This window comes from Carassius carassius, chromosome 16 (genome assembly GCF_963082965.1).
Source record: "Carassius carassius chromosome 16, fCarCar2.1, whole genome shotgun sequence".
Taxonomy (NCBI): domain Eukaryota; kingdom Metazoa; phylum Chordata; class Actinopteri; order Cypriniformes; family Cyprinidae; genus Carassius; species Carassius carassius.
Window position 1 is genome coordinate 22,588,651 of NC_081770.1, and position 27,368 is coordinate 22,616,018.

General features: G+C 36.9%; 1 long non-coding RNA gene across 4 annotated transcripts; it reads right to left on the reverse strand.

Annotated features, from left to right (window-relative positions):
- Nucleotides 1-887: 887 nt before the first annotated feature.
- Nucleotides 888-24,829, reverse strand: LOC132159144 (uncharacterized). Of its 4 annotated transcripts, none has more exons than XR_009437796.1 (5): nucleotides 24,671-24,829; nucleotides 15,068-15,216; nucleotides 6,534-6,605; nucleotides 2,868-2,931; nucleotides 888-1,472 (listed from the first exon to the last, which is right to left on the reverse strand). It is a non-coding gene; the product is annotated as an uncharacterized LOC132159144 (long non-coding RNA). The 4 variants fall into 4 exon arrangements; XR_009437795.1 differs by having other exon boundaries at nucleotides 888-1,496; XR_009437794.1 differs by lacking the exon at nucleotides 888-1,472 and adding an exon at nucleotides 1,710-2,043.
- Between the last annotated feature and the right edge of the window lie 2,539 nt (nucleotides 24,830-27,368).

Below are 27,368 nucleotides of genomic sequence, written 5' to 3' on the forward strand. Positions count from 1 at the left end.
ATTGGTGTATATGAACCATACTATAGTAAAACTAGGCCTAGTTTTTGTTTTAATATAACCGCTATATTACTTTACACCATACTATACTAGGTTTTCTACAGCTATAGGGTAGCTATATATACAATACACTACAGTTTACTGTATTAAAAACTAAAGTATACTACAGTATTTATTACAGTTCATATCAGTTCACTATTGTTAATATGCTGTAGCATTCAATAAAGTGTTGTAAATACTATAATATACAATAATACATTTTACTATAGTATGGTTCAAAAACACTATAGCATTTACTATAAATTACTATTTTTTTCATGTGGGCTGTTGATCGGTTAACGATAAGTTTCCTATAGGCATATGGAAACCTGTAATAGATCTAACATTTCATGTAATTATACAGTAAAATACCGTTAAATGTACCAATTTTGGAAGCAAAAAAGAACAGGTTGTTTTATAATTTACAGTGAAAAACCATAAACTGACATTTCATGATTTCATAGTGTGACACTTCCTGGTATTTCACTTAAATTATTGTTTCTTTTTGTTAAAGTATATGCATATTAGGGTTTTATGGTAAAACTTATGTTGTGATTCGTGTTTTGATTTGTGTATAACACTGCATCTTCTATATATATATATATATATGTCACCATTTGAAAAATTTTGATTCATTTTACATGTTTTAAGAATTATTATTTCCTTTTTCTGTAAAAAAAAAAAAAAAATTAATTATATGGTTGTTACCCATATGAAGAGATTTATATGCATCCAAAAAATAATAATTAAAAATAAAATCCAACCTTCATAGTCTGTGCAAGTACCACAGCACAACACGCTTGCCAACATCTAGACCACATCTCCGGTTAATAAGTTTTAGACTCACAGGATTAGACTGGGTTTGGATAGGTCTTGTCTTTATTTATTATACAAAGGAAACATTCATTGGCCTTAAAGGGCCCTTTGACATGGTGTTCTCAGTCCACTTGCGTCTTTGCCACGAAGAGCCACAAACAAACTCAAGTGAGAAGAGCAAATGAGTGCATCCAGCTCTGTCGGTTAATATTAATCTTCGATGCCACTTTGCGAGAAGGAAATCTGGGACACAGTTGCATTCATTGTTCAGTGAGCTTTCTTTAACAGTCCAACCCACCGACAGCAATGAATGTTGATTGTGACCTTTGTTGTAGTTTTCAAAGTCGAAAGTAGCGTTGGAAGACAAAATCGCCGTGTCTCCAGGAGTCCATGCTGAAATTCGTCTTTGCCGGTGGTGGGGAGAGACAAGGCTCGATAGGGCTCAGCCGCAGGGTACAGTCAACGGTCGATGGTTTTTTTCTATTTAGCTCAAACTCACCGACAGCGTTGAATGTTCACTGAGGCAAATGGTGGCCTGATGGTGAGTCGACTCGACAGTCTGCGCAGAGGTCGGCGTGGAGAAAGGCAAGCAGCGGGCGGGTGCATCCCACCTCTCTATGCTGGAAGAGCATAGCACAGGTCACCTACTCCAAAAATACAACGCAATGAATTGTGCTCTCAAACTTATGTGACCTTTTGATGGTTTGGAAATATTTACAGGCCTTTAAACACAACCTGAATTCAAAATGGACTGTATTTATTTTCCTGTGTGAATGCCCTTTGTGTTATTGTGCATTATTTATTAGCTCCAAAAATATAATATCAAATATCAATTTCATATCCATATTAACATTGAAAATGTATGCCATTTTCATAATCTTCAGTTGATGTATTACAGTTTGCTGAAGCATTTTGCTTTTTTGGTGATGTAACCAATGCCATATGGGCGGGGCAAAAATATTGACCAATAACATTCAACAGTTCATTGATATTAAATCAAGTCCTGCCACACATTACTTCCAGATGAATACAATACAATAAAAATGTTGTTGCTAAATGAATATACAAGTGATTAAAATACAATGAACATACAAAACGTCACTGGTGATTTAAGATTAAGACTGGTTAATCAAACAGCCTTGCCAACAAAAAAATGTGGTATTTAGTATCCACAAGTCTTAGATAGCACATCTGGCCCTAATACAAATGAAAGCAAAACAGACAGACAGACAGACAGAGAAAGCAAGAAAAGGAAACAACAAAGAGAACTGATGTTATTATTCAATAAATAATGAAAAAGATCCATTATAAGAACTATCATCTTAAAAGTCTATTCAAAAGATGAGGGAAAATCAAATACTTTGAAGGTGTGTTCAGTAACTTTTTGGTTTATATTTTGCTGGTTACAATTTCGAACATGACATACTGACATCTAGATGGTGTGGATGCAAAGCATTCAGTTAGATTGTAGAAAGGCAAATTTTCACACTGTGATTAATATATTCAGCAAGCAAAAGTTTACAATATTATGATAATTCAAATGAGTAGTTTTCAGCTCGATAACATCTTAAAATGATGGCCTTCATAAGACGACCCACTCTGTGTAAAATAAAGCATCTTTTATTGGGCTACTGATATGACTTTTAAAATCACTAGTACTATTTATTTTGAAGTATTTCTGTTTGTTTAAATGGTAAAAAGTACTGAAAGCACCTTTAAAGGAATAAAAATGAAACTTCTGTCATCTTTTATTCATCCATATATTCTTCCAAACATTAATTAATTTGTTGGTACCAAAACAGTTACTGGTGGCCTTTGACTTCCACAGTATTTTTTTTCTCCATTCCATGGAAGTCAGTGGAGACTAGAAAACATTTGGTTACCAACAGTCTTTGAAATATCTTCATTTGTGTTCAACAGAAGAAAGAAACTCATACAGGGTTGGAACAACATGAATGATGACAGAAATGTCATTTTAAGGTGAACTATCATCTGAACATTTAAACTCATCTCACCAGTCGCCAGGAGTGATTTGGCATCCCACCTAATCCAGTGTATCTCCTGAAACAACTTTGGAAACTGCAAAGATACATACACACACACACACACACCATACATGCACACAAAAAGAAAGAGATTGAGAGTGATGAAAACAAATCTGTACATTAAACAGATGATAGATGTGAATCGAACAGCTAACCGTACCCCTACCCCCACGCAAATGACACACACACACACACACACTCTTTGCCACACTTTGTCTTGACTGTCGCTCTCATCTCTTCCACACCCTCTCTTTGATCATCGTGATTACAGTAATTGGGTCTGTAAGATCTTCACACAAGAGGCCTCTATCAGGACGAAGGAGGAGGACATGGCACACACACATATGCCACCGCTTCTAATTGCATGCGATGGTGAAACAGAATAACATGGCTTCCTCACATATCAGGCAAACAAAAATATCTGCGCTGATGTACACCAGCCATGCAGCCTTTTAAAGCCGTTGAGGACCAAAAAGTGGTGTGTGTGTGTGTGTTTGGGTGAATGGTTCAACTGAAGCTTACTGACCGACAGGAAGCCCGCAGGCCTGTCAAAAGGATGCATAGTTTTCATACAAAAAAAGCATTGTGGATATATATTCGCATGCGTGGATAGCTTCTCAATAACTTTGAAAACCGTGACCTAATGGACATCTGAAGTCATTACTTTTTTTTTGTCCATTTCCAATGCCATGTGCAACAAAAAAATAGGGAAAATATGGACAATATGAGGAGCCATTTTAAAATCGTCTTTTTTTCCACGTGTAGTGATTGTCGATTAGTTTATTATACAGTATTAGTGTTTTTATTTTCTAATTGTATCTTTATTTTATGCATCCTTCAGCGATGGAAAGAAGCTATATAAATAAAACATTATTTTTAGTCATTTGTTAAGAAATGGTGTGATTAAATGACTTGCGATAAAAGCTGTCTGCTAAAATGTATAATGTTAATTGGGTCAGTTTATTGGTAGTTAAATTAAGTCTAAAATGTCATATCTTTAAGTATTCTTGTGAAGCAAGGTATTAAGAGTGTAATGTAAACCACCATTATATTTCTATGCTAACAGTCCAATGCGGCAGCTGTACTGTAGGAATGGAAGTCCAGTTGTTATGTTAAAACAGCCTTTTTGATCCAATAAAAGCTGACAAAACTATGTTAAGTGGGATAGACAAAACTTCTTATCTTAAAACCAAAACATTTTGCACATATTATAAAGTGGTCATGCGAAAAACACACAAAGAACGTGAAGAAAAGCATTAGAAGAATCATTCTGGATCCTAAATGTTCTCTTGAAGATTTGAAGATATGCTAAATTAGCTTTTTTGATGTGATAAAGCATCACACGATAAAAGCTATCTTCTAAGAGCATTGTTAATTGGAACAGATATATTGTCACTAGTTATCTTAAATCTAAAAGCTACTATAAATCGTAAAAATAAGTAGTCTTGGGGAAAAAAAACACACATAAGAAACCCACAAGAAAAATCATATGGAACCAACATGTTCTCTTGAAGATTATCAGACATGCTACTTAATGCTAACTAACCTGGCAGCCGTTCTGTAGGAATATGCGGTTTCATTTAAACAGCTTTTTTTGGTGCGATAAAGGTATAAAAGCTAGCCTCTTAAAGCTATTTTAATTAATTTGTTAATCTTAATGGACTTGATGCTAGTTATCTTGAATCTAAAAAGTTATTGTAAATCTTAAAAAGTACCAGTCATGTGAAAAGAAAGAAGAAAAAAAAAATCATACTGGGTTGAACATGTTGAAGATTAACAGCTATGCTATTTCTATGCTAACAGTCCAATTCAAGTTTTGTATAAGATTCATGCTTTTTGTTAAACCATTAAGCCCACCAATGCCTCTAACCTGTCCTCTAGCTGTTCTAGCAACCCAGAGTGTTTCTCTAGAGAGCTAAGATTACAAATACAACATTAAGCTAGCAGAGCAGCAGGCACACTAGGGGCATGTTCGGTGTTACTTGCGTTTAAATTTCCCTCAAGTGACATGTGGGAGGTGCTTAGAGAGCAGGAAGCTTAATGACAGTATGAGTAACAGTGGGCTCGTTAGTCTCCCACCTCCTCCACTGTAGACACGATCATTTTTCTGGATTATTTATTGCTGTGCGCTGAAAGAGAACATCCATATGCCGAGGGTTTTTCTCAGAGGCCTGCACCGCGCAGCTTGACAGCCCCTACCGCTGCGATCGTAACATCTCAGATGAGAGATTATATACACACACTTGTGCTTTTTCGGCTATTTTTATTTATACAGTAGGTACTGTGGAGACAGAGCATACCAGTAGCCAGAGTAACCACAAGGGTTAAATAAAACCTAGGTTTAAATGAAAAATAATAATAATTCACAAATTTTTAATGTGAATTAAGACTTTTGGACCCCATTGAATATCCTAAGATGTACAGTGGTATTAATATTTGACTATTTTGGTGGCACAAAGTTTAATAATGGTGCTAAAGATATTTAGCTGTGACTATAAAAGCTGATTATTTAATTTTTGAATTTTTTTTTTAATATAAAATAGTGCCCAACCATGATCATTTCTGTAGTTATTTTGATTTACTACAAATTCTTAAGTAAAACCATTATCATTTTTGTAGTTCCTACAGTTTTTCTACAGAAATCATAGTTAGACCATGATAACTGTAGTGAAACCATGGATATTTTTATGGTTATGATTTACTACAAATTCTGAAGTAAAACCATTATCATTTTTTTTGTAGCTAATATTGTTTTTCTACAAAAATCATAGTTGGACCATGCTAACTGTAGTGAAATCCGGATTATTTTTGTGACTTTACAACAAAAGTCATAGTTCGACCACTGTAGTAAAACCAAGGTTATTTTTGTAAGAGCTCTGATTTCTCTACCAAACGTTACATTCATGTGTCGTTCCAGTTCCTCAATACCAGTGTTCCTGTTGTGACTCCTGCCTTCATTTCTTTTAGCAATCTCTACTTCCCTACTATCACCTACTTGCTATTAACCCATTAGCCTGCGGGCATAAAATAATCGCAGTATAAACCGATGCCCCTTTCAGTCTAAAATTACACTGTTTTCCAACCCCCTCTGATTTCATAACACAAAAGCGAGCCAGCCTGGCGTCTAATTGGACATCATAATTGCAGATGTGAATTAATGGGCCAAACATTGATAGTGTAAGCACATAAAACCCTGATCCCCGACCGGCGGCGTAAATGAAAAACAGATCCAGAATAAAGGAGGTTCTTTCCCATGACATGTTCCACTTCAGCAGGGCTGTTGTTATGAAAAGAAGAAGGATATTTTTCTATTGTGTGGATGGAACGGTCGCCATCGAGTGTTTGGGGCAATGGGCTTCAGGGTAGACCAACACAAACGCACACACACACACACACACACACACACACACGATGCAGTTTCACAAGCACTAGCACCTCATTATCCTGACGGTCTAAACACAAGTGAATGTGATAGCTGGCTGGGAATGTGATGTCGGGGTATTATGTAGACACATGAAACTTAGGAAAATTTCCCCCCAAATATGTTGAGACAATGTTTCTCACAAGCATGCTTCTTCATTTCTCTGACATAATTACAATAAACAGCTTTCGCCCTCCCTCAAAGAGAGTAATTACCTCACAACACGCTGAAAGCTCTTCACATTGTGAGATGCCACAGACAAGACGCTGTCTCCTTCATGTCTGGACCTGAGAGAGAGAGAGAGAGAGAGAGAGAGAGAGAGCAGAAAATGAAACAAAACGGCCAAATTGTGCTCTTTTTATCTTTCAAGATGTATAGAAAAAGAATGAGGTTTCAATAAACTTTGGAGATTTAAGCTCCATATCTGTGGGAAAAGTTTGGAGACGGTGCATTTTGGGGTCATCTTGCTTTCTCTAACAAATCATTTAAGGGCGTGGAGGACGCGAAGGATTTCTCCGAGCACTTTGGAAGGAAGTTGAAAGATTTCTGGACTTCCTTTAGCAAACACTCACAGTGTGTACAAAATCTACACTTGGAGGGGTCAGCGTGAGGGGAGCCCGTGATTCCCGTCTCTTGGCAGGAGTTCTGCTTTACTAAATTCTGTTACATTTTGAGTTCTGCTTAAACAATTTGCCAGTGAGGCAAGAAAAGTAAACTTCACACAAAAAGACATGTTCTCTGAAAATAAGGCGTGATATCTCACACAATTTTGGTTCTCATGTAGACATATTGTTCAGATAATATTATTTGGTAAAAATAAACATTTCAAATATATTTAATGTATAATATAATAAATGTAAGAAATAAATAAATAAAAAGACAAATTTTATGAAAATGAATGAGTACCTAAAAATAAAAGATAAAAATTAGATGAAGGAAAATGAAAAAGACACAAATGAAATTAAAATGAGCAAATAAATGAAAATAAAAGTAAAACATGAGATGAAAATAAACAAATTAATATGTGAATGAAAGAAACCAACAGCAACAACAAAAATTAATGAATAAATAAGATACAAATAAATCAATTAAATGGATTAAGTCAAATTTAAATGAATAAATGAATGAATGAATGAAAAATAAATAGGAAACAAAAACAAGATGAAAATGAATTAATGCATGCAAAAATATACAAATTAAATGAAAATAAATTAGATAAAAATAAAATGAATAAATGTATACATATAAAATAAAAGAAAATGAATGAATTAATGGAGAAACAAATGAAATGAAAATAAATGTATGAATAAATATGATACAAATAAATCAAAAGATATAAGTGAAATTAAAATGAATGAATGAAAATATGAAACAAAATCTACTGTAGATGAAAATGAATGAATGAATAAATGGAAAACATTCATGAAATGAAATTAAGATTAATCAATAAATGAGATAAATAATAAAATAAAATTAATGAAATAAAATGAATAAATAGAAACCATAATTAAATTAAAATGAATGAATGAACGAATGAATGAAGAAACAAAAGAAATTAAAATAGATTAATAATTAAATAAATAATCAAAATGAATGAATAAATTAAAAAAAACTGAGTCAAATAAATGAAATAGTTACAAATGCAATTAAGATGAATAAATACAAAACATAAAAAATGAGATGTAAATTAATAAGTCAAGTAAATAAAATCAAATACTAATTAAAATATATTTTTGCAGTGTAATTTGAGACCATAAATCTTTGGACTAGTGGTCTCCTAATTCACGGATTAATATAAAAGGAAGTTTGAAAAGAACCTCTTACAACGAATCACATGATTCTGATTTGAATGCCTCTCGATAGCAGTGGTAAGTTATATCCGGTTTTATCAGTGTGGTTTCAGAATCATTTGCACGTTCAACCGATTCAACCAAAATTTGCATAAACAATTGCAAGTCAAACGAACTGATTTTCCACATTCAAAATTACAAGCAGCTTTTGAAGAAACTGCAGCTGCATGTTGAAACGTGTGTTGAAACAAAACATTTATAATATAGATCAAATTTCAAAAGACTCATGTTGTCTCACCAATAATCTAAATACTGTGTGTGACTTGCCTTTCTCAGTGTCTCTGGTGGTCAAATGCCTATTTATCTATAAGATAAAGGAAATGCATTGTGCTGAACTGTTTCCTTGTGTGTTTCTTTAACACAGTCTACCTCTGTGTGTAAGATAAAGCTGCTCTGAGCCAAGCGGCTTCACCTGAGTGAGAAACTCACTGTCTCACGCGTCTGTGTGAGCCTGCAAGGACAGATGGCAGTCAACCTTTGATATCTCAAAGGCCAGGTACATTTGAGCACACGGTGACGCCCAATCTCACATGGAGCAGTGACAGAAGATGAAAAGAGAGGAACCAAGGAAACTGACAAACATGTAAAATGCATAAGTCTCTACGGTGCTGTCAGACACAAAGAGCACCTGGGAGACAAGAGCTGAAACTACATCAAATACTGAAGGCAAAAATAGCAATTTAGTTGGAGACAAATTAAAGGCAAAGTTGTAGAAAGGAGGAGTCAGAATGGAGATATTGCATGTTTTCTAAAAGTAAAATTTTTCGTTGTCAAAGTTTGTGTATCCAATCAAACTATGCTGTATTTTGCCATAAGCTCTGTCTACAACAATAAAATCATGTCTTGTTGTTGTGATGTCAAAGGTCATGTATTTTGTTTTTGTATTTTAGCATAACAACTGTAAAATAATATTAAAAAAATATTTAATCAAATTGTCCACCATAAGTTTAGATCAGATCTTTCTCTTTAGAGCTCAAGAAACATAAATGCCAATGTTTCCACTCTGTCTCAGATGTTTCTTCTAAAAATCCTTAGAGGAAATAAAAAACATTCATATATGAGACAATCTGAATGAGCTCTATAACACCAGTTAGTTTGGAAAATTTTAAATGAATAAATTGATTACAAAAGATCTGACTTCTCTGGATCTCTTGAATTTTGACAGCAAACTTTAGTACCTCAGATTTGCCACATTGTTGAGATCTTTTCTGAAACTCCAGAGGAGTCTTTTTGTTTTTAATTTGGCATTAAAATGAAAGACAATGTAAGTCTCCATTGCTGGTACTAATCTCATCACTGTATAGGAGAAACATTTGAGAATCTAATTCTTTCCTATAAACTGCTGGCTCTCCAGACACACTGAAATCCCCAAAAACTATTTTAATAGAGATTTTTTTCACAGTTCACAGATGCCTACAACTCCAACAACCATGTGATGCACTGAATTGCACAATGTTAAATCATCCGGTTTCATTTTCCACGCTTTCTTCTACTTGACAACTTGATGAACATTTTTATTTTGGAAACTTCATGCGGCTCGCAATTTTTGTCTGCCACAAGCTAATATATACACAAGCCAGAAACCTAAACGAGGACCACCCACAAACTGCTCTGAAGTCCTATAGTGCGCATAGGACTTGAAATACATTAAATTTAATAATATCAATGTCTACATGAAACTGAGCCGATTTCTATCTTTTAATTCAACATTTAAAACCTCAAATATCTCCAGAGTGGCATGACTTCTACAGACCAGCCTCCATGCATACTGATTCATTTTTTTAAGACTTCTAGACTTTATTGTGGCGCTAACCAGTCGTAACTTGTCGCCCAAGCTCTGGACCACCCAGATTAGCCGTCTAAACAAGGCTTTAGATGCTTTAATTGTCTCCATCCTCTGGGTGTGTCATCGACTTGAAAGTACACCGTCATAACTGCAGTTACCTCCCTCATTTGCGCTTCAAGTTTTATACAGAGTACAAATTCGTCACAGTAAAAAACCAGCCAATACACACCCAAACCTTGTATCGTAAATAGACAATTCCAGCATTTGCAATGACATTTTCCCAGATAAAATTACTACCATCTTTAGTTTGATCTAAAACATACGTACGGAAATCTGAGAGGCTGGATCAAAACTAAAAAAATATGGTTATACGATTAATGTGTAAACATTTTCAGGCCTAGAAAAAAAAAAAACATCAGCAAGGCAGCAATTGCTATTTGTAAACATTCTTTTGTGTGCCAAGGTCGTGGGTTCAATTCCCAGGGAACACACTGGTAAACATACTGAAAAACAATACACAATGAATTTAAGTCACTTGAAATAAAAGCATCTATGAAATGCACAGGCCTACATGCAAACGTAAACACCTTTGAGGTAGAGAATGTTATGGGTTGTAAGCAGGAGCATCCAGAGGTAAGTTTTTAAGATGAAAGGGTGTCATAAATTCGGAGACGCTGTAATAAAAGACTGTCTCCTAAAACAAGACACTCCGTGGCCCCTGATAGTCTGTAATTTACAATGACAATATCAGGGACAGTCACGAAGCAGGAGGCAAAGTGCAGGGTAGCGGGAGAACATAGGCTTGTTTTTTCCTACTTTAATGATTCATCTTTTGTCTTAGAAGCGTTCGTCTTCCTAGCGTATCCAAACAAACCATTTACCCTCTAAATCTTCAAATGATCCATTAAAACGAGCTCATTTGAGAGCAACAACTATTCGGGCTGCAAAACACGAGACGCATTCTCCCCCTCCTTCCCCTTCATAATATGCAAAGTTTCACCCCGAGGTATTAATCTGTTTCCATTGTAGCTATGCGCAGATGCTATCAAGCTCCATTTGTCATTGACAGCGAGGGTAATGACCCTGAACTCGCGTGAGCAGCTCCTGGGCTGCAAAGACACAAGGTGGTAAGTAACTCAATATATTTTCCCACAGCAGCATTAACGGCTACAAATTTGCTAGGCAAATTGAGTGTGATGAGAACATTTTATAGCGCTTTGGCTCGTGGTTGTACCTACTTTATCTCTTTGAGAACATTTATCTCTCGAAATGCATTATGGGCGAGGAGGGCCTGTTGTAGCATTGCTCGTTTTATCAATTTTGGATTACAATGTTGCTTGTTTGGACTAGACACCTTGACCTAGTGCTTTATTTATGTGGAGAATATCAATATCCAGGTCAAATTTACACAGCTGTTTCTTTGTGTATAAGCGAGGGTATGAAGGTTCATGAAGTTGCTATGGAAAGGACGCAGTTTGAGGAGATTTTCGAGGCCTTTCTATTAACACAGTCATGTGAAGAGTGTTTTGGCCCCTCTCAAACCCTGGGCTCTAAAGAGCTTTCAGTCCATTCAAAGGTTCAGCAAGTTATGAAAGAAGCAAGTCGGGAATGTACTGCACACCATTGTGTCCAAAACAAGACTCCACAGAGCCAAGGATTTCAAGCGGTTCGTGAACCTAGTAGGAATACCGTTCTCAGATTCCATCCAGGTTTCCCTGAAATGCTACGATCATTTCAAACACTACAGTACAAACTACCAAGATAAAGACACACTGTGGTTCGCCAGTGGTTTTTAACCTCCGGTGATAAGTGAAATGGCTGGCTCGGCTTATATTGGCAGGCAAAGAGGAAAGAAAGCCCAGATAATCTCTCTCTGGTCAAGTGCCCGTGGCACTGGCACTGCTCTTGGAGGTAGTAAAGCCATCCAGATTTCATGCCGGTAACTATCGCTCAGGTCCTGCACCCCAGCTACCTAATTAGCACAGGGCCGGGAAACACACTCATTTAGCATGCTGTAAAGTAGCAGGTAAACTATCCTCCCACTTACAAAAATATATACCATTTTTGTAAAACACAGCCTAGTGGTTAGCATGTTTGCTGTGGTGTTTACATTTATGGCTGGTATTATCAAATATGACTTGCAGTGTATTTAAGATATACATTTGGCCATATGACCTTGTCGTTGTTAACAACATGCTAGCCAGTTGAGCTACAGGAACACAGGAAGTGGTGCTAAAGCACGTAACAAGTTTAGATTATAAAAACTTTGTGGGAACATTGTTTTGAAAAAAATTCTAAAACGCTGAAATGCCCAGATTTCTTGTTGTGATAGTAGCATTATTTAAAGGTTACTAAATATTTTCTTTCAACATACTACTAACTTTTTTTAATCAAAATATGACATTATTGGAAGTATTATTTTTAATATTCTAGGATAGTTAAAACGTCCGGTTTTCTGGTCGTGATTAGAACGTTATTTAAATGTTAGAGAAACGTTTTTAAATTTTCATCAAGTACAAATAACATTATTACGATGTTCCAAGAATGTTGATCTCAGAATGTTTTCTCTCAACATTATGGGAATATATATCAAATATGAATAAAGTTCAATAAACATTACTTACTAAGAATTAAAACATAAATGAAAGTTATGAGAATGTTCCCTAGCTAGGAAAGCAGGTGTTTGAGTGTGGTTTGCATTCCTCACTTCTTAAAATCAATTACACTTTAACAGAAAGATGAAGACTGTAGCTTGACGTTGCAAAAAGCACACATAAACCTACGTACACTCTGCCACTTTGTTCAGCTGTCCCTAAAATCCTCTTTGACAGTTCTAAATCCCACCAAGCTTGTGCCAATTACCACTGGATAACGTTAGCTGTCCCTCCGCAGTGTGCTTTTATAAATGCTCTGAGGGCCGTGTCTGTTAACACGCCTTTTAATGCACCGTTAGCTTTGCAAAAAACAGCTAGCATGTTAGCTGCTACCCTCCTGCTGTGTGCGTAGAATAGGGTGAGTGGACCTTGGGGCTTCCCAGCATGGGAGTGGAGACATGAGGGAGAACTCTTTCAAATAAGGGGTAGATTATGCTAGCTGAGAAATATCTAAAATTGCAGAGTTTTAGATTCTCAATTAGTGCTTTCTAATGACAGGCCCCTACCCCCGCGTCCAGTCCCACTTATTTAGAAGGAGCTTTGAGTTGGATTCACATGCTACGCAACAGTAGTCAAAGGCCGGAGGTGCGTTGTTAACCCAGAAGGAGCGGATGAGGCTGAAGTACGAGAGAAAAGGAATCAAACGGCCGAGTGAATCACATCCAGGAAGACAACAGCTGGAGAGGTTGTCGCCAGAAGGAATAAAATTAGCTTTTAAACACTTGTTTAGGCATGTGGGGGTCTACTAAAGGGTGGAGCAAGAAAATAAGGAAATGTAGCAAGTGTCCACTGGAAAAAAGAGACAGCCAGTGTCTTAAACTAGTCTCCCAGCAAAGTCTGCTGAGACTTTTACAAGGGACGAGAGCGAGAGAGGGTGGGTCCAATGGGGGATAGAAAAGAAATTATAGCCTTCCGGCCATTCAGCATTTATATCTGTGTTACCTATAATCCTACAGGGCCAGTCTGTCTGACCACTTGACAGACTAGAGATCATTTACTCAAGCTTTTAGTATGGATAAAGAATGCTCTCAGACTAAGTGGCTAAGAGTTCATCTTGGGAACACTAACTGGCAGCACAATGCAACATTTTTGGCCCTGGAGGAAAGCAAACACTTTAAACGAAACGGCTGATCGGTAACTATGATCTTTTTGGATTTAGGGGCAGCGCTGTAAAAAAAAAAAAACATGCACACAAGCAACATTTAAACAAGTAGTGCACGGAAAAACAAAATTCTGTCAGTATTCACTCACCTTCATGTCATTCCAGAACCATCATGCTCTTATTTTGCTTTTTACATAACGACTGTCTGTAATGCTTCAAAAAAGGACAAAAACACCATAAAAGCATTGTAAAAGTAATTTTGTACACTATATCCAGTTTGGCTTCAACGCCTCCAACCAGCAAAAACATTTTCAGTGAATTTGAATTTCCGAATCATATCACTATATACCACAAGTCACATGGATCGCTTTTATGATGTGTTATGGTATTTTTTTTTGTCCTTTTTGGAGTTCAAAAGACATGTTCACTATAACGATTATTCATAAATTTTTCTTTTGCATTCAGCATAAAAAGCCCACTGTTTTGGAACGACATAAAGAGCAATAAGTTATTTGGTTGAAGGGGAAGATCAACCAAAAATAAAACTTCTGCCATTAAATACGCACCCTCATGTTGTTACAAACCTGTGAGACCTTTGTTCATCTTAAGAACACAAATTAAGATATTTTTGATGAGCTTTCTGACCCAGCATAAACTGAAACACAAATACTGTACCATGTTTAAGATCTAGAAAGGTAGTAAGGACATAATTAAAATAGTCCATGTGACATCAATGGTCAATGAGAATACTTTTTGTCTGCAAAGAAAACAAAATAATATCTTAATTTGTGTATGGACATGAACAAAGGTCTTAAATGTTTGGAACAACATGAGGGTGGTTGATTAATGACAGCATTTTCATTTTTGGGAGAACTAAGCCTTTAAACTGTTCCTTGCTGCAACTACAAATCACTGCATGATCATGTTTAATTGTCACACTTTTAGTCTATCTGAAAACTGACTTTTACATAATGCCAGACATCTTCATCGTCTGCAATGTTTTGGAATAGCTATATTTAAAAATGTAATTCTTGCACTGCATCTCTTAACCCTTAAGATGACATATTGTTCCAGACTCACTCATAATAGCAGTCATAGTGCATTGCGGTGAGATAATTGCAGTGAGTAAAATACAGGGAGTCTCAGATGTCGGTTTAACATGACGAGGTTAGATGAAGGCACAGATAATCAGTCAAGGAACTGACGCCAGAGCGTGCAGGATGAGCCGGAGACAAAACGATGTGTTCTGCACCTGGATCACATGGCAAATTGCCCAACACTCATACACACACGTGCATGCACGTTTGCAGACTCTGCCGAGGAGCAATTTGAGGACACAGAATGTGCATTTCGTTACCTTTATCGGTCATCTTCGGCCCATAGCGCTCTGACTTCCGTGGTTGAGCTCTGCAAAGTCTCCAGAAGAACCAGGCTTTAAAAGACTCCCGGCGCTGCATCTTTTAACAGCTTCCTTCGCTCTAGCGCTGTTTATGGTGGCTGGATAACCTATGAAATACAGAGGGGGGAAGGAAGAACGATAAGGAAATCGTTTCACCAGATGGAACTGTCTAAAGGCAGGCGAAAGCAGAAGGCAGCGCATTTCATTTAAAAAACTCAATTTGACAAGATGAGACGAGGTCGCGGATTCTAATCATTACATTAAAATACTTTTCGTTATCTTTCCTGCAGCACCCGTGAGAAGTACAAAGGGTATTACTGAGAAAAGTCACGACAGTACAACACCTCCCAGTCATTGGGGTCGTGACTGTGTGACTACTAGTTGTGTTTTTGCCCTAAAAGGATGAGCAAGTTTTGACAAATCAAACCTTTGCCCTGATCTGGCCCTGCCCTGCTCTATATTACACTGTGTGAAGAGGTCACTTCAGCACAGGAGGATGACTCTGTAGTGGTAATAGACGCTCATCAAATCACCAGCAGCTGTGCGGCTATTCAACACACTCCCCTTCTCTTTTTTTAGGCCACAGCTGCACAGATAAAGGGATAGGCAAATATTGCACAATGAACGACAAACATAGAGCTTCCACAGTTCTTTTGAGGCTGACTATATGTTTGAACATTCAATGCTTGTCCTCATCTACGTTCGGTCTCAATGGTAGCACGTCCATTTTTAATTGCTATTCCCGCCACCCCCACCCGGCTCTCCGTTCGCCATGCACAGCCCAGAACCCCTGAAAAGCAGTGACAGTGCTTCTTTGTTCACCCCAGACCACTCCTCTCCCTCGGCGCCCCCCATCCACCCTCCGTTCGGTTGACAGGCATGCCTGAACAAGCTCGGCAAAAACCGAGAGAGGGAAAGACAGCGTGAAAAGTGAGATAGAGAGTGGCGGGGAGGGTCTCTCGTTTTCAAGCTCCTACCATTCCTATAGTTCTGTCAACTCAGCAATACCAGAGGGGGCTTCAAAAGGGGGAAGGAGATGAGGCGACCATCAGTGTACAAGCCCTCCAAAAACAGACAAAGATACTGTAGATAGGCAGTAAGTTAGAATCAAGAATTCAGCTATGCATCACTTTCTAGTACCCACCTTCACAAAAACATGTAAGGCGTTGTAAGCTGTGTATTTCCTTTACATATGTGCATAATATCCCATTTACAAGTCAGACATTTAAATAAGATCCTGAACCTGTATAGATGTGTCTTTATTTCCGCGTGGCACAGTTCCCTTCGCCGTTAGATCGTAAGAAACAGTAATTTCCCTGATTTTAATTTAAATAGTTGTTTTATGGTCTGCTTTATTTTAATGACCATGTTTATGGTAGCCATTAAGATGCAAAAAGATTTGGAACGTATTTAAACTAATTAAAAACCAATCTAAAATAAACACACAGGGCATTCTGTTTTTACGTAACAAAAATTCTCATTAGCATATACACAAATTATGTAGTCTATATTTTGGAAACATCAAATTGGTCTGTACAAAATGGACCAGCAGGCCAGAAACATACTCTATGCAAGTATGCATACAACTTGTATTGTATGTTCATGCATTACTTTTTGAGGTAACAAACTTCAATACTAAAGGGGGTGATAGTTACCTAACAGAGTAAGTTCCATTAAAGACAGAGTGAAATGTACGTAATTTTTGATTATCTTTTCTGAGTGAAACGGCTTCTTGAACATAAACAAAATTTAGGATGGGGCTTGATTTTGTCAAATGGTAATTGATATATATATATATATATATATATATATACAGTACAGACCAAGTTTGGAGACATTACTATTTTTAATGTTTTTGAAAGAAGTTTCTTCTGCTCATCAAGCCTGCATTTATTTGATCAAAAATACAGAAAAAAAATGTAATATTGTGATATATTATTACAATTTAAAATAATTGTTTTTAAATGTATTATACTTCTTTCAAAAACATTAAAATAATAATGTGTTCAAACTTTTGGTCTGTACTGTATATATATATACACAGTATATATATATATATATATATATATATATATATATATATAAACACTGAAATTGTCAACGACAAAAAAAGTAAATTTTTATGTCATGATGACTTTAAACCATAACTTTATTCAGGTACTAACTAGACAGCTGTAAACAAATTGACACTGCAAGAGTATGTTGTATTTCATGCTAATGCCCATTATGGCACTACTTGTTGCAATGCTTGGCGAATGCATTTTATGTTTTGTTTCATTTTAATGCCAATGTTTATGGTAGCCCTTTACTTCGGAAAAGATGCAGGCAGATTTTTAACATCTTAAAGACCTTACAACACATTGTGTGCATGAGTGTGCAGAGGAAGACGGTTCATGATAAAGCTCGCTAGAGCACCCCTTGTGGCAATGCTAAGATTACAAAGTCTGTATAGCTCGAAGCATTTGCGTGCACACACTATGTTAGCTTTTACATTAATTGGAACATGTAGCGGGGGTACTTGTAGGTATTTAAATCACAAGCATTGTTCCACAACTCGAGAAATTGTTAAGATCCACTTATAGCCGTGAGTAGAGCTGAGAGAGAAATGTTTGGACTAAAGATGAGCACTCCTCTAGTGGTTGTGCTGATTCCACAATCCTCAGGCAATCCCTGGATAAACCTTGAGTGGAATAATTCAAGATTGTACTTAACATTCTTAGTCTTTGATATAGGAAGGATCTGAAAAGCACGTTTTTAAAAACACTGACATATAATACTGATTTTAAAAACATCTCTCTTTTGTGTTATCTATTTTATCACAACAATACATGTTCTTTTTTCATCTCATAAGCTTAGGGCATGAGGAAATTCAATACAACATATTATAAAATTGCAGTTGAGAAAAGAAGTGAATGACTGTACTAGGAGGAAATGATGAAATATGGTGAAAATGTTGAAATGTTTCAATGACAAGTCAGTTTTGATGACTAGCACCCTAAGTGAGTCTGAAATGCTAACAAAGGCAATGCCACAAGTAAATGGGGGGAGCTTGACAATAGTCTTACGCCAAATTTACTCCAGTACAAATGTTTTTAAAAGGACTGTTTAACTCAAATTAGGAGGTGACCAGGGCAAGACCACAGGGAGTTTGGATGCATTCGTAACAGACCATGAAAACCTCTTGAGATTACTAGTCCCAGTACTCACGTTGACAAAACAGGGAGGCTTCGGCAGTGGTGCTAAACTAATTGAGTGGTCCCTTGGGGGCTTCAAGTTCATTGTCCACCATGTCTCAATTAAACATCCATCAAACTGGCATCTAGTGCCCAAGGAACAACCAACAGACTGAGTCAATGTTCTTGTGAATGGAACATCCTTTTCCTCAGTCAGGGTAGAAAGCGATCAGCACCAAGTCCAATAACAAAATGGACAAACCTAATTGCACACTATGAAACTTCTTCCCCATTTATCCATTGTGAGAGTCCTAAAACTGAAGGTGAAGGATCTCAGCAAGACATCATCCATTTGACTGTGGCACCATACAGATAACACAAAGTAATCTTCTGGTGGTTTATTCATTGTGGAATGGTTGCAAAAAGTGTTGACGCCAATGGCTTGCCAATTTAAGCTTCCTTTCTGCTAGCTGTGGATAAATGCTTTGGATTTGAGAGCCACTAATGCTTGGATGCACTTCTTGTAATAAGTACAATATGGAAGTGCTTTGAAGTTTACTGCTTGCAGGTCTTTATCTCACTTTGCAAACACATGAATAGGGTTCAAAGACATTAAATGAATCAACCGCAACTTGAAAGTTGAACTGGTCCCTAGAATTGGACTGAATGGATCACACAACAGAGTCTCAAGTTTAAATGAGGAACTGCTGAAAAATAAAATGATACTATATCTTTTGCATTGCAGCACAGCTGATGGCAAATAAAGGCTCTCTGGTGCTGTTCTGCTTTGATAGAGCCACAAAACTGGACAAATGCTGAACTTGTAAAAAGTGCGCATTCGACAGCTTTCATGTTGGATTGAGCTTCTGACAATGAGAGTTAATTCCCATCTTCCTTTTTGCACGATCTCCTAACTGGAACAAACACGTCTGCTGAATCTTACATAATATTACTTTCGAGCTGGATCATTTTCTAATCGCTTGGATTGAGAGAGGCTTGAAGAATCAAGCTGCACACAGAGGCGACAGCGAATTAATTCGGCCTATCGGAAAATGCTGTCAGGTTTCACCAGCGAGCCCTCAATGCTTGTCACTTAAGTCTACCTAACCTGAAACGGAGCCAGCAGGAATCCACCAACTCCACAGTTTTGCCTTTCACGGTCCATCGCTGCAATTTTACGGATAGCTCGGTAACAGTTATTTGCTTTCTGCCATCGGAGGGGATCCTGGATGTGTCTACCTACTTCGGACCCAAACTGCAAATCTTTAACAGCCCTCGGTCGTTCTCTCGGTTGGTTATCGATTGCAGAGTGGCTGTACTTTGTCCAGTCCTCGGAGGAAGTGGTGTGAAATTATCTGTATATGAGGAGGCCCATGGAATGAGAGACCCTTTTTTGTTGTCGCTGTTAAAGAAAGATAGTGACTGCAATTGGTATAAAGCTGTTTATTTAAAATGCTGGCTGGCCCACAAGATACAGCATACTTTCAAATGTTTTCATATGTCTGGTTCTCAAATTGGTGAAGGAATTTAAAAAAAAATCAGATCATTATAATTGTGGAAAAGTACCAACCCTGAATTAAGTGATTGATAATGTGAACTGATTGTGCTTATTAAAATCGGTGATATTATACGTCCTTAACTTCTTAGCTTAAGCAAGCAAATTTATTAGCTTAGCATTTTGGTTCATTAGCTAAAGAAGTCATCCAGTTATAGAAATATGAACAAAATGTCCATCTAGCAACATTATTGATGGGTAAAAATGAGAGAATGTCAACATAAAGGTGTAAATAAAGGATGTAAAAATATACTTGATTGTTTTAAGGTAGCTAGCATGTTAGGGGGTCTGCAATTCCAATTTGACTATTTTAAGTGATCTGCCAACTAAAAAAAAAGGTACATTTAAAACTGGTGACCTAGATCTCTAGTTTATGGTAAGTCATATCTCCAGTTGTAGTCATGCTATTTCTTTGGTTCAATTTCAGTCATTTAATCAGTGATTGGTGACTTTTAAAACCATTAAATACATACACACCCTTTACAATGAGCTCAGACTTAAAGAAAAGAATAAAAATCTCTTGTATTTTCCATGTTTTGCTCACACCTAATTATAACAACCAACCTTATCTACATATAACTGATACCACATGCTAAACCAGAAAATTAAAGAAACTATTAGCATGCACACAACTCAAAAACAAATTAAAAACAAATCAGAACCTCCTTTCCACCCCTTTTTTTAAATTCAGCTACTGTGTGGAGGATTACAAAACAAAAACTGCAACTGAGAAGCAAAACTAATCATTAGCATAGCAAATCTCTCCCAGAATTCATCCATGTTGACGGGACAAAAGTCAAAAGTGTTCAACAAGCTCTCTGCATGTACTGGAATGACATTTCTGCGGGTTAGCTCCCAAAACACAGTATGAAATAAGAGCAAGCAGCTGTCTCTTACTGCATCCAGATGGCGGCAGAACGTATGTAAATTGCCTCATTAACCTTACAGCACTTAACTACCGGGCTGCGCTGACGGTTCGGCCCACACGGGCCTTTTATTAAAGAACATTAATAGCATCAGGCAGCAATCACCACTGCCTGAGGTGATTTGCTCTGGGTTTATCAAACACTGTAATAATTATACATGACAACCTCCTGATTAATGCACTCATGAATATTACAACACTGAATTATCTTTACTTGTGCCTTCCATGAACTTCAAGGCTGTTTTAACAAAGACTACAAGAAAAGTAGGTTCTTCCGCCCACCCTCGCAACCCTTTTGGTCTCAGCCACACCTCGTGCAAACAAGAAATAAAAAGGCATCACGCAACATTACCCCCAGCCCTCTGGAGTGTGTGTGTTGTGAAAACCGTGGAGAACCGACCTGCACCTGGAGCACAGAGGGGCACAGCACAGGTCAAAGGTCAAGCCCCCAAGGGCCACTGACTGAACAAGCCTCCACTCCCTCTCGCTCTGAAAAGACCAGACAACCCCTGTGGTTGCAGCTCACGACATGGGTCTTTTGGTCGCTTTTTTTTGCTCCTTCCATCGCTGTCTTTCTCCTTTGGAGAGGCGCGTTAATCCATAATCACTCAAACGACCAGGAGTTCAATTATGCACCAGTTTCTCCATTTTCTCTTGACACATAAAGATCTAAAAACAATTAACCTCTACCCGGCGATGCATTTTCACACTGAGGGCTAGAGGAATAAGTCAAGAACCCTCCATTCAAATTCCACCCCATAATTCAGCAAGTTTAAATATTATTACATATTTTCCCTTAATGCTTTGCTACATAGTTTAAGCTTAATGGACATAATGGATAGTATTTCTATACATACTGGATTGAAAACTGCTACATAAGATGTATATAAAAATATGATTTTTTTGGAGGGATATGTGTAGGTGTAATCTGAATTTCTTAATAAACCCATTTTACTGATGCTGTTTGACATGTCATGATGGTGCAATCTTTAAATTGAGATAGATCACCCAAAAATGAACCTTCAGTGTGAATAGATACAATTACATTTTTTTTTTGGAACAAATCATTTTGGAGAAAATTATTCCTTTATACACCTTAGTCACTGACAGGGACATGTCCACAGCAATATTCAGTTTACTGAAAAAAAAAAAAAAAAAAAAAAAACATTACAAATCAATCAGTTCCTCTTTATTTTCTCTCTTTTTTTAAGCAAGCAACTGTTTGATTACAAACAAAAACTGCAATTGAAAATCTAAACTGCTCATTAAAATAGCGAATCACAATTCAACTTGGTTGATTGTACTAAAGTCAAAAGCGGTTTCATTTTTTTTTTCGTAGCGTGAAGAACCTTTTAATATCTAAAGAAAATTCTGTGGAATGGAAAGATTCTTAATGGAACCGTATATGCATAAATAATAAAATAATTTTCAATGATTAAAAATACATCTACTAAAAACATACTTGATATCTATATCCACAGTGTGCGTTTCTATACGATATTCCTCTTGGCAGCCCAAAAACGTTCACTCAAAACGGAGTCAATGGGTGTGACACTGGGGAGAACACACGCCCATGGCCTCTCGCCCAAGCCGCGCAGTTCTCCACGTGAGGCTGTCTGATTGTATTGAGCCCTTTAGCCTTCAATAAACACTCTTCCTCTGTCAGAGAGTCTCAGTGGCCTCCTATTCATGCGCAGGTAGAATGCCTAAAGAACGCGTGAGAGGAGAGAAAAAAACAGCTTGTTGCTTCTATTGAACCTTTTATTACACCCCTTCAAAGGCTCATGGCAGAGGAGGAGAGCGAGAAAGAAAGGATCTGCCATCTACTTAGTGCTATTGTACTCCCAACATGTCGGCTCTGAGCTGTGTGAGAATACACAAGCAGGCTACATCCAAAATATTGCACGTCGAGCAAATCAAAGGGCACCAGCTAGAGACAAAATGGCGATTTTTTTATGACACTCATTCTGCCGAAACAGACATCAATGTATTTCAAATGTAAGAGAGGTTTGGGTCTGGTAAGGGTAACTATAATTTATAGAATAATACTAAAATGAATGAAGATTGTTATTTTTTGGTTGTTTTTGTTTTTTTGCACTTACACTTTTAATTGCCATATTGAATCCTACACTGAAATCAAACAAACATTAATATAAATTGTGCTTTTTGTCCCTTTTTTGTCCCAACTTTAATAGTCTTCAACACACAATTCCTCTAAAATTATAATACACTGTTCAGGATACTGTACAGAAAAAAGGGTGTTTTATCAACCCACGATTGCATCCTTTCAGCTTTCCTCATCACACAATCATTCTTGCATTATTACGCCACACTGTATGTAATTTCACATGCGGTAAACCTAATCTTTCACAGACAAAGCACTTAAACAAGCGGAGAATCCAACGCGCTGTTCTAATCCACAGATTAAAGAAAACCAACAGTATCTGGATCCTAATAAGCCAGACTTGCTCTTTACGAAAGCAAAACACACACTGTATTCTGACAGGTCTTGTATGGCAAAAAAAGAGAGACTTGATATGCAATTTTGAACAGCATGGTTGAATACAGATTCCCACTTACACACACACAAGGAGACATTGTTGTTCATGCTTCTCCTTGCATGTGTGCCAGACTTCTTTCTCCGTGGTCCATACATTGCAGACGAGTTGGCCCCTCATATACTGCATACTGGCCCCCAACATTGAGCGCTGGCTCCTTGATTGTGCAGGGCAAGAGATGCAAGTGGGGAAAAAACAGAAGAAGAGACAAAAGTAGTGAAAAAAAAAATTTGTGCGAAAACAACTGGCAGGCATCCAGACTCATGGGGACTGCGTTGATCATTATGTCTAGCCTTCAGGTGTCTGAGCCGGCTGCGTTTTGGGGGGAGGTGTGGTTACCAAAGAAGCAGACAAAGAGAAACTCGTTCACCGGGATCAAGAAAGCAAGGGAGGGAGAGAGGGTAGAGAGAGAGAGCGAGGGGGGGGAAATATGAGAAAATGCTATAAAAATTTGATTAGCCGATCCTCCACTGAAGTGACTTTCTGTGTTCTCCTGCCTTTTTTTTTTCAAAGCATCGCCCCAGAGAACAGGACAGACTGATTTTTTTTTTTTTTTTTTTTTTACAGGTCCTAATTAAAAACATCTGAAGACCCTCAGACATCAAACAGTCTTGCAAGGTCTCATTGCAATGCACTGCGATCTAAATAAGCCTTTTTTTTTCTAAACTCAGGTTTCCCAGCTCTCAAGATGTTGAATTAATATTAATACAAGCATTATTTATATTTATGAGACGCATTGCATGCATGCATATGGAAGCCTGCATACGATTAATGATGAAAAACAAACACACAACTGTTTGACACAGGTCCCCGGCTGTCACAACTTTACAGCACGCGACACATTCTACACAAAACCAGACACATGGCATCAGATTTTCACATGGGATGACAACAGCCTACATCTCCTTATAGGATATTAAAAAAAAATCTAGATTATTTTGGAAATATAACATTTTATGAAATAACACAATTCTTGAACGGGTCAGAAGGTTTAAGCTGGACTAGATCAGGTCGAAAACGTTTCTAACATAAAAGATGTAAGCTATTTCACAAAAAAAAAAAAGACAAGTCATCAACTAAAATTAACTTAAGAATACACAAAATCGATAGTAACCTTCTATAAAATAGTCAAATAATCTATAAAAGTTTATATATATATATATATATATATATATATATATATATATATAATTAGCTTTAAACGTTTGTTATTGGAGAATACCTCTGTAAAGATCAAAACAAAATCTGACTAAAAACTCTGTTATTCAAAAACTACGATAAACATCTAACACGACTTGCAAAGTGTTTTTCGAATAATAATAATAATAATAAAGTAATATCGATACCAACCATTCATTCTGCTCGAGACGCCGGGTTCCTCTTGCATTCGCGGGAAACTCCGAGCGCTTACAGTAAAAAAACAGACACACACACACACACACACACAAAAACTGCTGCTTGCTCTTGCGTGTGCCGCGTTACCTTTGCGTTTAACTTCTGCTGCTTTTGCGCATCTCGCTTCCTGCTCAGTGGAAAGAGACCGGAGCCGCCGCGTCGCGTCATCAGAAGCGCAGCGCTCCTATTGGCTGAACGCGTGCACATTGATAACGCCGCTCTTTGTTCCATTGGGCGCGAGGGGAGGGACAGACGCTCCTCCTCGCTGATTTCGGAGCGCGAGAATGTGTGAGAAGAAAACCGAGGAATGTCTTGTTCCTGACGTGATGTATGAGGTCAAAACGTCTTCAAAGCTGCTGGAACAAACATTGCGCCAGTAAGAATCAGCATAGGTAGATTCATTCATCGATTACTTTTTGATAATCTTTTACATTAGTGATAGCAATCATGCTGGTTTAATGCATTTTAAATATAGCACCACACATACTTGATATTCAAATAAAGTAGTTGGTATTCAAATATGTTAAGCAATTAAATTTTAACGTATCATATATGTGATAGATTTTTAGACTAAATTAATAGAAATAGCTAAATCATATAAACGAAATACTCTGTAGGCTATAGTTGTTGATGTTTGCTTGGACATTTGTATTGGTAAATACTTCTAATTATCTAATGAAGGACGTTCCTTTTATTTTTTTAAGTTCAATTTTAAATATAATAAAGGAAACTAGGTGTTGCTACTAGAATTGTACTGTAATAAAACTAAAGCTTAAAAATATAACAACTCTTCACATAATGTATATCAGTTATACAAAATATGTTATTTCATATAGTAAGACAACTTAATGAAATGCTGTTAACCAAATAGTGTCATATTCATATAGACAATAGAATATCCAATAAATTATGCTATGTTTGCAATAGAATATCATTTTTAATATTACTCTGTGTGCCACTTTCTTTTAAAAATGTTAAATTAATGTAATCAAAATGACATAAGGACAGTTAAAGGCTATATAAAATTATGAGAAAGAGTCAAAATCACATTTTAATGTACTCAGTTGTTAATATTTGAGATTTCATTCACCTGTAAGGAAATGTTTAAATGATTGCAATAAAAACCTTAATAAAAAAGGAAAAGAAAGAAAGGAAGAAAGGAAAACGTAAATCACTGTATGGTCATTTCTTTGCAACACCTCCTGAATGGCTAATTTTCGTTTTATTTCATTATTTATGTATTTATTTATGGATCAAAAATGCATCAGATGGCTATAATATCTTGCTTTAAATGCAATTGAAATAATAATCACTGTTCCTTCATTCTCAAGACTGACACATTATTTATAAGATACCTATTTGTGCATTTCAGCACCTGAGAGCCACTTTCATTCACATATATCCTTCCCTCCCCGAGGTATTTTAATTGAATAAATGCCCCACATGCCATTAAACATAGTACTGCCCAAAAAATCAACGGGATCCTTCATAAAGCCATCTTGTTTACTCAGTTACACCCTATTTTCCACAAAATGGGTGCTAATCACTGGCGTTCCACCATAGCAGACACTTTTCTTTGGATTTTGATCGATTCAGTTCACACTTCGATTCGGAGACACTGAATTGTGCTTAAATGCTCATGCGAGAGGAATATTCCAGTCTCTTTTTCCCCCGAAAACCAAAGGCCCAAGGTATGCTGGGGAATATTAGAGCGTGTGTAATGCGGGTGAACATCCTCCCTGCATGAATGCAGCATTAAATCAATATTCTGCAAAGCTTCCCCTCGTTGAGTTATTCACTTGACTGCTGTCATGATCCGCCGCGTGGGCTGTGCAGTTGTTTTCAGATTTTTTGTGACACCCCTTCTCTCTCTCTTCCTCATCTGAATGGCCCACCACCACCTTCATGCTTTGATAATTCTGCAAGAGGGATAAAAAAATGTGTCTGATGACATATTCTTGTCTTTCATTATGTGTGACAGCCAAAAAAAAAAAAAAAAGCCAATCCAACAGCTGATTAGCGTACATTAGCTTTGACAGGCATTTGAATCGAGCTGCACCTGCTGCTGGAAGACTGCTCACCAGCGTCTTTTTTTCTTTCACTCTCAGAATTACGTGTGTCTCATGTTGGTTGGTTAGTTTTGGTAGCCGTTGTAGCATGTGGTGTCAAAAGCATTCCTGCTATGGAGGTGTTTACTGCAACTTAGCTTTGAATTGCATTTCCTTTCAAGATTTAAGACTCTTTGACATTGCAACAGTGTATAAACTATTAAACAGATCATATACTGTAAAGGTTGCAGGCAAACTCCAAAATTAACTCTTTGTCATGGCTGCTAATGAACAGACAACATTTTCCAAGAGTTTTGTCTGTTTGTTCCAGGGATGTGTGCGTGTATAAATTATAAATATCGATTTATTTATCACACACACCCTTTTTTACATTTTATTTATGTGCCTATAATGGAATTATTACGCTATATTTTTCCTCTAGCATATTAGAGAATAATATATCTTATGGTGCATGATCTTGCTTCTAATATTTTCATTTTTGTGTCTTATGCAAAGAATATATGTGAGTTCTAGAAAAAAAAAAGATGTTCCCATGGAAAAAAGTACATTTTAAAAAAGGGGAAGTATATATAAAACCAAGTATA